This window comes from Copadichromis virginalis, linkage group LG5 (genome assembly GCF_057382275.1).
Source record: "Copadichromis virginalis isolate Kocher_CV1m ecotype Utaka linkage group LG5, C_Virginalis_male_GT1.1, whole genome shotgun sequence".
In the NCBI taxonomy this organism is placed as follows: domain Eukaryota; kingdom Metazoa; phylum Chordata; class Actinopteri; order Cichliformes; family Cichlidae; genus Copadichromis; species Copadichromis virginalis.
In genome coordinates this window covers 10,412,874-10,424,051 of record NC_140622.1, presented here as the reverse complement: position 1 = coordinate 10,424,051, position 11,178 = coordinate 10,412,874, and positions in this window count along the sequence as shown.

The window sequence follows — 11,178 nt, the reverse complement described above, 5'->3', positions numbered from 1 at the left end:
TGTTAAAAAATGTCATGTCAATACAGTCCTAATGCACTAATGCAGATTTTTGTTGGTGCTCAAACGATACTAGTTAAGATTAAGATGGCACCTGCTCTGTTAAATATACTTTACGTTAGTTTTATGATATTTTGTCTGAATCTCGTGCCCTTGAAATACCTGATGTCCGCTTTTAAAAGTTTTCACAAGCTTGCTAAAGGAGCAAGCAAACTTTATACTTCTGTATAAAATTTGGAAGAATTGCTGTTTACATCATCATGTCACATGGCACTCTTTGATAGTAAGTTTGATCTCCCAGAGTGGAAGACATCTCTCAGACCAGTCTGGCAGGATTTCTGCTTGCTGAAAGTGCTGGGTTGCATGAACCTGCATGGTGACTGTATCACATAGTCTAACTGACAAATGTTATCATTCATACCTATGCATGATTAGATGCGTGGGAAAGAAAAAAATGCTGATGAGCAACTTTTAACACAAAGCAGGTTCATTGAGGAGAGGTGAGAACACGTCTCTTCAATGACGTGCACCTGTGCAGCTTAGGTCACACTGCACAGGTGGACTTGACGTGGTGTTTATTACTGTTTACCCTTTAAAAAACCGGCCCTGTGGTTAAGGCTGTTAATGGACTCTAATGGGCAAATGACTCCTATGTGCCGAGGCAAGCGTTGGAATATTCTGCGACAGTTAATAGCTTTATTGAATCAGAAGCGCTGACCCCATTAAAAGCAGCTGAACATCCTAGACTAAAAGTCAACACAAAGCAGCGCTGCCTTTGCAGTTTGCCTCTGTATGTGAGTCAAAAGAGAAAGACAGGCAGCACATGTTGCACTCATGAGGCACAATTTCAATATAGTCACCTATACAAAGCAGCCCCGTGCCTTTGTTCTGTATCACTCACACACTTCCTGTCACTGGGTTTCCTCATGCCAGAGCTGTATCATCACAAATGAATTCCACTTTAAGAGAAGAGAAACTCTTGCCTTGACTTCTTTTCTTATATAGAGAGGCTCAGTTTAAAGTATTTTTGTTTTTCACCATCCACACACTTACACAATACACTCATATGAGACCCATACAGGATATCACGTGCTTGGATAACCATTGTTTGTTTTGGCCAGGAAACAGGATATTCACACACAGGAGAATGACCGGCTGACCACAGAGTACTTTAAGACTTTTGCATTTTAAAAAAAATGTTCACGAGTTCAGTTTTATGCTGACCTGACGGCGCACCACAATTGTTACTGACTGGGACACACTAATCATTGACAACGTCATAAACACACCAGCAAGTCACTCACGTTGACATGTCAACAGTTCAGCACCCAGCTGACACTGGGTCAGTAGTAGTCACGGAAAACGCAGGCGGGTTGCACAGTCATAGGATCCAGTCATAGTCACAGTCATAAGATTTGTGTTTTTAAACTTTTGCCACACAATATAGTTTTTCAAAGAGTTGATGAAGTGTTTAATTTACAAGCTTGGAGTATGGTGAAGAGCAAACATCTTGTCAGGTGTCACATGAGCACATACTGATAATCCAAGACAAACAAAACAAACGGTGTGGCTGCCAGAAAGCCTGTTACAGGTCCCCTCACACTGTGTTTACATTAGATTATTCCAGAAAAAAAACAAACGGTTCTAAGCGGTATGTTCCCGTACGAATGAAACCATTCTTACCGTATTTCTTTTGTTGTGATGTGATCGCTCCTACTTATTGTCTGTCCGCAGAGCGTCTGAGCGCACACCGGTCAGTTTGAAAGGACAAAAAAAAACGCGCTCCTTATTAAAAGCGGGTGCTTCTTCACAATGAGACTTCTTGCTAAAATGAGGAGCCGCTTCAGAGGAAGTCGTGCTGAAAAGTCCAGGAGGAGAAGAGGCTGCTGCCTGCTCGGCATAGTAACCTTCTGTACCACACTCCACGCACACGGCGAGTCCCATCCATTCACACTCCCCGCCTCCTGCCGGCTTCCTCCTCCTCTTCTCTACCTTCCACTGATGCCCTGATGGGGCAGATGAATTTCCCACTGCTGCTGTTGGGAGCCAATAGAGAGGCGCTCTCTGCTGCCCAAATCCACCATTGCTCAGCGGAAGAGACAATTAAAAACAAAACACTGTATCAGAGTAAGCCCAAGATTAACTACTTTCAGTAATGGAGATTTAAAAAGCGATTCAGCAATTTATGTTCGTAAGACCGCTGTAATTTTAAATGTATTCCCTATTGCACCAGACTTAGCCAGTTTTAGTCCATTAGGCATAGTTAATCCCTTCGCACTGGCGGTTGTACCTCCCCAATATATTTATGTTGTTGTTAACTGTGCACAATAGACACACAAATAGCAAGCAGCTTTTATGGCGATCATATGAGAGTTTTACCAGAAGTCAGAGAAGCGTTTTGTCGAAGTGGAATAAAGTGTTATATATTTCCCACAGCTCAGTTTTTACACGACGGAAAAATGAATGTGAGTTTTAGAAAAGGATCAGGGATGCAAAATGGCCCACGACCAGCTAAATGTCTTCTCCAACCGATCCAAACAGGTTGCTGTACAAAACACCACATGACAAATCAATAAAACAATGACAACAACAACAATACTTTGGCGGTGAGAGCTGAAAAAGCTCCACAGCACCAGGTTTTCAGTAGATTTTGGGGACGGCCAGGTGCAACAACTTCTGATATAACCAATCATTCATTTTTATTTTGCTCATGTTTGCTCATGTTAGTTGCTCATGTCAAATGGAGCACCTGCAGTGCCAAATTCAAAGGGAAACCCTATCCAAACCCCAGTTTCCCACAGCTCCTCTCCTTGGAGCCTTTTAGCATGTTTTTACTCACCGTTTTGCTTTTCTGACAGGCTGCTTTAATGCTTTGGTTCACTCTCATTCATCACATCATGTTTATCCATCTGACATCACAATATATTTGCAATACTGTGCAGGGAGTTGAGGTTAGATTGCAGGCCTGTAAGAACACCAGTGTATTATAGACTTTCCAGTGATCACAGGAAAGGAAAGGAGTGCCACACTGTTGTGCCTACATGGGGTTGGCTCAACAATAGGAAAGCTGAGTAATCCACAGAAACTCCAGGAGAAAGGAAATGGGAGGGATGAAACTGTCCATTTTATTATGAACCAGCTGAAGTACGTGCTGGTGTTGCTATAAGGTGACGTTCCCTTGGCTACCTCAGCCTTGTATATGCATGGAGGAGAGAACAAAAAAAAGGTCCTCATGTTTAAACGAAGGCGTGCTGTGCTACTGGAGCTAAATGCCCACCAAACCTAAATGAGTAACCCCAGGGACATCCCCAACCCCCCTCCTATTTGTGAGGATTTCTGTGAGCTTGTGATTAGGCTCACCCCAGTGCCATGTGTGCACCAAACCCCCCCAAACCTCCTCACATGCACACCAAATCTCTGCTTGGCCTTGGCTCCCATTGAGATTAGCCCACTATTGTTCTGATGACACTTCAAATAAGCTGTACTCTCATTATGGTAATACAACAGCACCATTGTGTTACCCAGTTATTTAAAAAAGACAAAGAAAAACAGTAACAAAAAAATGTCCTATATGGAGTACAGAGGGAAAGCAGATACATGTAAAAAGAAAATGGAATAACCAAGATAAGAAAACCCTTATTTGCAGTACATGAACTCATTTTTACCTCACAGAAAACTGAAGATCTGAAAACTGAAAATGTATCTGTTTAAGCCAAATAAATGCGAAGCAGCTGATTTGAAGCTGAAGTTAAACAACTGACAAGATGGGGAAACTCTCTAAAGAGGGCCTTAGTTTGTGCACAGGGAGGAAGCCATGGATTTTAAACACAAAGGGATTATGTTGTGCTCGTGGAACAGATGTTAGCACGTAGACAAGTCTACCCTCCTGAGAGTGGCCTCTGACTGACATACTGTCACACAGTTATTGGCCCATTGTTGGTGTGCATCCTGTCCTCTGGGTCTTTGGTTGCATTTTGCCCCCACCCCCTCCAGTAAAGCTTAACTCACCCAACACCAACCTTGACCTTGATGGGCTGCTAATGTCATCTTCCTTTATGTTCTGACAGACATTAACTCCGGCCAACTTCCAAGATCCTCTCCAAGCAAACTCCACATGCTCATGAATAGGTTGATATGAACAAAGACTGGATGACAATAAGTAAAGTCAACAATAAACGAGCACTGACCCTCCCGTTCCCCTCTTTTAAACCTTCAAGCTGTTGTGCCGTGGTCCTGTGCCACCAGTTATCATTCTTCCTCACAGCTTGGCTTTTTCAGCGTGTCTTTAGTATTTTCCAGGTCAGGGTGAATTAATTAAGTGGGTTTTCACTAAATGAAACCCAACCCCCACATATTCTGTAAAAATGAAGGGCTTTTTAGTTCGTTGTTGTGGGGAAAAAAAGATCATAGAACACAGACACTGTGTATAGACAGTGAAGTTTAAATTTAAAGAACAATCAAAACCAGCCAAGAAAAAGAAAAACAAACCTTTTTGCATTTTTAAATATTATGGCTGTTTTTATTATATTCCTCAAACCATATTGATGATTTGCCAACATCTGCCACGTTCCTTTCTGCTAGCTGTTCAACGTTCATGGCAAACATGCAGTTTATAGGCTGTGTAATTATTTCTTTAGGGAAGGGGAGATGACTCTTTAGGGTAAAATTAGGCTTCCAGCAATCTTCATGCACAACACACAGGTAGATAATTTGAGTTGCTCCCTTATTTCCCGAGGCGTCACCACAGCTGACAGATCTCCAGTTTGATGTGGTACAGATTTTCTGTCCTTGCTGTCACACCGCTTCCATTTATCCAATCTTGGCACCAGTACTATGAGTACACTAGCTTGTGAGTCCATCACAGTACCAACACCGTGTTTGACTGTTGATATTGTGTTCTTTTTATGGAGTATTGTTTTTATAACAGACATAACGGGGCTCAAACCTTCAAAGACGGTCAGCTTCTGTCTTCTCAGTCCACAGAATATTTTCCCAAAAGTCTAGCGGATCATCAAGATGTTTGTTTTCCGGCAAATATAAGGCAAGTTCGTATTTTTTTTGGTTTGTTTTTGTTCTTTTGTGAACTCCTGGATGAATTGTCAGTGCAGTCTTGGAGTAATTTTGTTATGTAACATTAACAGTTGTTTAATAATTTAACAAAGAAAGGCAATTACTTTTTTGCACAGGGTCAAATAGCTTTGGACAGCGTTTTACCCTTAACAAATGAAGTAATCCCTTAGACGCTGAATATTTACTTACTCAAGTTATCTTTGTTTAATATTATAATTTCTTTGGTGATCTGAAACATGTAAGTGTGACAAATGTGCATAAAAAACAAAACCCTGAGATATGAGGATGCCACTTTATGTAGCGATGTCCTAATGTATTTCTACCCCTTTATTAATGTCTTCTAGTGTATGTTTTTCAGGCTATCTATGTATTTGTATCAAGAAAGTCATGTTTTATATCTTGTATAGTTGCTCAGTGAGACTTAGTTTCTCTTTTAATTGAATTAGTTATTTAATTAATTATTTTACTTTTCTTTTATTTGGTTTTTATTTATATCTCATGTAATTTTATTTATAGTTCCAATGTACAGCACTTTGTGTCAGCTGTGGTTGTTTTAAAGTGCTTTATACATAAAGGGGATGATGATGATCATCATGTAGTAAAAACTAAAGGTAAGCCAGTATGGGATGGGTAATTTCCCCTTGAAAAACATCTTTTTGCTTTTTCTTTGTCTTCAAAATCTCATGTGATCACACTGGCAGAGAATCGAAACCTTTTGCAGGTTTTTGAGATTATTAGGACGCAGCTGGAGAGATACTGACTCAACAGGAAGCCAAGTAAAGACAGAGCACTCACACTGACAGGACAAAATCACATGCTGTGTGTTATAATGTTGTTCAGCCCTATGTACAAATGTGTTCTTTTTCTAATTGTTTTCTTATCTAATGTGCAACACTAGATTTTTTAAAAATAAATTTTAACTTCAATCCAACAGCTGTACTGAGAGAAGCAGCATTCACACGCTGTTGCAGTGCCACTATGTGGACTAGATGTGTAATGCAAGCTTTAAATGTAGATAGGAGCTTATCAACACAAAACACAAATCAGTTCCTATCACACACTTTCACTTCCAAAAACGTTGGCATGGTGCGCAAAATCTCACTTAAAACAGAATCCAATGATCTGCAAATTTTATAAGCTCATATTTTATATTTTTAAAGAAACAGCTGGAGGAAAACTTTACTGTTAATCAGGTTAAGTGGAAACAGATCAGTAACATCACTGGATATAAAAAGAGCATCTAAGAGAGGCAGAGGTTATCAGAAGTAAAGATGGGCAAAGATTCACAAATCTGCAAAGAAAAAAACTGCAAAACAAATTGTGGAGCAATTTCAGAATAATGTTCCTCAATGTAAAACTTAAATAAAATCAAAATGCCTTATCAGCAGAAGTACATAATATTCCAACAACTCTCCCTGTTAATCTTGAGAAATCTCTTTGTGCAATACCAAAAATCAACATTGGGGATCTTTGAGTTCTCAGGTGACACTTTATGAAAAACACGCATGATCCAGTCATGCAAATCACTGCATGGGCTTGGGAACACTTCCAAAAATCGCTGTGTGTGAACGCGGTTCCTTGTGCCATCAACAAACGCCGATAAAAGTTCCATTATGCAAAGAAGCTTATTATCAACATTCACTTAGCCTGCGTTTCTGAAGGTATGGGGGTAAATGTTGATGTAATTAAATGAATAAGCACACAATTCTGTTTATTTTCTCACTTTTTCCTCTGTTTGCTGCTACTCTCTTTTGAAACAATTAATCAATTAATTGAAAACAAAGTCTTTTTTAGGTCCAAATCCCAAGAGGTCATATTATTCAGATACAATATTAAGAAAACGTAACCTAGACACTAAACAACATTCCAGGTCAAAAGGAGTGAAGTTGTTCGGCTTTTTTTTGGCTTTGTCGCCCTCTAGTGAAAATTGACCTGAAACTGTTTGTTTGACCTACTCACTGACACAGAGCTGCTTTATTCTAGTACTTCTGTACCAGTTGAGTAACCTCACACAGCCTTTAACATTATCTCCTGACTACAAGATAATGTGCACTGCAGTCAGCTATGTGACATACCAACAGCGGTCTTACACAACAACCTTTCACACAGTAAAAAGAAAACATGCCAGTGGGTAATGAAGAAAAATGAAAAGTAAAAACTGCTATTATGCTCTATGCTTGTATAGTGGCACCTGAATGCTTATAAATGTATGTCCCACATATCTGTTTTAGGTTTTTCAGCTATCACATGTCAAAATGTAACTTATATTTGTTCTAAAATTCAGTGCTTATTTGAAAGATGCCAAAAAGCAGAACATTTTTTTCTAATGCAACATGAGATCGATGTACTGTCTCACTGTTCTTAAACATATAAATCATGGTGAAGTGTTACAGCCTAAAGAGGTTCAGCCTTTCTAAAGTATTCTCAACATGTTGTAAAAGAAATGAAGAAATACAACAAAAGGGAAACAGCCGCAGTAATCAAGGTGAGTGGAGATAAAGAGTTGCTTTAAAATACTCTGCAGGTGATTGGAGAAGCAGGTGATTGCTGAGAAGTCAGCTCCTGGGAAGATTGGCAGCAATGACCCACTTGAGGATAATCTTTCTCACGGTGGAATGATGGACTTCAAATGACCTCATAACTCATCCCAGTTTGATGGCCTGCAACTTACTTCCCCAAGATCATTGCTGATATCTTTCATGCTTGGGATTATTCCTTCACAATAATGTGAGACTTTAAAAGTCAAACAGAAAATGATTACTTCAAATTCATGATGCAAAAGCTACGGAGTCGTGTGGTGTATTCAGTTTTTTCTTAAAATATCAAACTATATTGATGCTCACAGTACAATGAAACTGTAAAATATTTTGCAATAAAAACTTGGGGGGAAAAAATCAAGAAATAATATCGTAAGAATTTATATTTATTATAGATTCTCACCAGAGAAACACAAAGACTTTAGACAGTGTAAAGAAGCACTGAGTCTGACGGCTCCTCCAACAATGGCAACATAAATCCGTCCAAAGTCTATAAAAGCAGAAGCTATCACTTAACAACAATTTCACTTTTTATTTGTTTTTCCAAATATATCTGCATTCGTGAACATTTACCAGCGGGTGTTACTGAATGTCTTGGCCTTAAAAACCACTGCGTAAATGGAAAGCCCTGAGAAACTGCCCGTGGCCCCAGACACCAAGTCAGCAGACCAGCTGATGGCTTCGTGGATTGGTTACAACAAAGAAATCCTCATTTTAAAAAAAAATACCGTAACTGTTTAACTCTTTTGCTCCTCATCATACTATTTTTGAGTATTTAGTAAGTGGCAAAAGATAACATATATATTTGTTCTTGGCTAATATATACTGGTACCTTCTTTTGCTTTACTGACTGATTGCAGCATTACAAATAATGGACTACAGGAGTTCAACAACTTCAAGGAGGGAAAACAGCCAAAATGTGATGTGCTTTGAAACCCAGCGAGCATTTAGTTTGGCTTGTTATGTATTCATGATATTGTTCCTGTCATTGCAAGAAAATGCAGTGACAACGGTCATGTAAAACACACCTACAGCTGCAACCTTCTTGGCAGGAAGTTCCTAAGACACCGATTGGTCTTCATCAAGGTCATGGGCTTTTGTTTCCCCAGTGTCGAGTCTTACCTTACACTTAAAAGTCAACACTAAGAAAGGTGTCAGTTGGGTAGTTGGTCAAGGTATAAATATTTGTTAAATTAGCCTATTGCACTGTGATCCTGTAAGAGTACTGATACCATGGTAACAAACTCAAACTGATACCATGGTAATTATGGGTAAATAATTAATTAATTAATAAAACATCACTCTTCTTCCTTTGGCTGTTCACTTTGGGGGTCACCACCAGTGTTGGTCAAGTTACTTCCCCAAAAAAGTAATCCCATTACTTTACTGATTACTTATTTTCAAAAGTAATTAATTAGTTACTTAGTTACTTTTTAAAAACACAATTTACAACCTGAATAGGTAATAAAGCGATAGATCTGTCAGCCCAATTCTACTTTTTCTGCATAATCCATCATACAAAATGTAATCAAAGGGAAAAGTCTCTTTTTAAAACTTGTTTTATTAGTTTTAATCTTTTAACTTTATGCATCCAGCAAAAATTTAATTATATGCACCATTCACTGACTGGAAGAAGTTTGTTTAACATTTAAACTTATTTTCTGCACATTCCAGCACATAAAATATTTTTTTTGTGTGTGTTTACACTCACTCTTTCAAATAGATGCAAGTAAAACACAGCAGAAAATAAATAAAGTCAAAGACTAACGGTCCTGTTGCTCTATTTTCACCTGTAAAGCAGGACTGCGGTAGGCGGAGGTTTACCCTGGTGCAGGTGTGCCGCAGCGGTCAGTGGAAGAATCCGCGAGTTTCTCTGTGAGTTTCCCATTACGTCAGTGTTTGCTTGGAAGTTTAGGGGTTTTTTCGCTTTAAAAAGAAGTTTTCTTCCCACGCACAATGGACGCTAATGTTTTTGTCACTTTTTATGGAATCAAACTTAAAGTAAGGTCAGTACTTCCACGCTTTAAACGCTGCACGCTCATACTCTCTCTGCACTCGATATGTGATCCATTGTTGATCTGCACACAGCTGTTGTCACGAACGTCGCACTCGCTTACGTCACTGCCATGAGACATTCTCGCAAAAAAAATCACGGTTTTAGTAACGCAGTAACGCAGCGTTCCTACGGGAAAGTAACGGTAATCTAATTACCATTTTTGCAAATGGTAATTAGATTACCGTAATCCCTTACTTTACTCGTTAGCTGAAAAAAGTAATCAGATTACAGTAACGCGTTACCCATCTCTGGTCACCACAGCCACCCCCATCTCATCCTATCCTTATCCTCTATTACACCAACCCTCTGCATGTCCTCCTTCACCACATCCATGAATCTTGGCTATGCTCTTTTTCTTTTCCTCCAGCCTGGAAGCTCCATATTCAACATCCTTTGCCGAATATATTCACCATTGCTCCTCTGCACTTGGGCAAAACCATCTGTTCCTCACTACTCTAACTTTGTGTCCAGCCTGAACTGTCCCTGTGATATGCTCATTTCTAATCTTCATCCATCCAGGTTCATCCAGGTAACCCCCAAAGAACATCTTAGCATCTTCAACTCTTAATACCACCTTGTTACTTTACCAAAAGAAGAAGAAAATCCCTTTATCAATCAAATTTCTAGCTCTACTCTCATTACATGCTTCAGATACACTGTACTTCCACTTTAGTACAAACAGTACAGCTTACACTCTAATTTATTTGCTGTTTCACTTTGACACATGGAATGATTAGATATTTGGAGTGTACTTGGAGTCATGACATTCCCATAAACTGCTGCTGAAACGTGACCGAACCTTTAGGGAATCCTAACACAGGAACTAAAGATAAAGAGGACAAAGAAGGGTCTGTCTGACAAATGAAAGATGCATTTTACTGTATTCTTCTCTATTCGACTTGAAATTTAGAAGACACTTCTGCGCTACCTAAGGAATTACAGCACAGTGCTTGCTTGTGGCATTGTGTGTTACGAGACCACACACTGATGGGCTAGGAAAAGGAAGCGTTATCTGTGCTATTCTGCAATAGATCCTGTGAATAACCCATTATCATTGGGGAAGAACACAAGATGTAGCTTTGAATTGTCCTTTTGTGTGCACACAACTAAGCTTGTAACAAGTTGCATCCTCACACACCAACAAGTAAAATTCATTTGTATGCTTAACTCAGTTACGCATGGGGGGTGGCGGGGCAAGAAGCAAAACACATCTGACAAACCATATTTACAGTTTGTGGCTAACTTAATGTGCTAAAGGGCAAAACAGCAGGATTTTGTTTGCACCAGATGTGTTTTTTTTTTCTTCTGACAATTGATCCCAAAAACTAAACCATAAATCATTTCAAGTTATTTTCTCCACAGGATACCAGGCCTCCAAAAACTCACTAGATAATTGTTGTACTCACACAGATTAAGACAAATGCTGGGTTGTAAAATCTTCTGTGAAGGTACTCAACAGTCAGATCATCCAAGTGCAAGAAGGTGATGAAACAGTCAGGGAAGGAAAGCACCAATTTT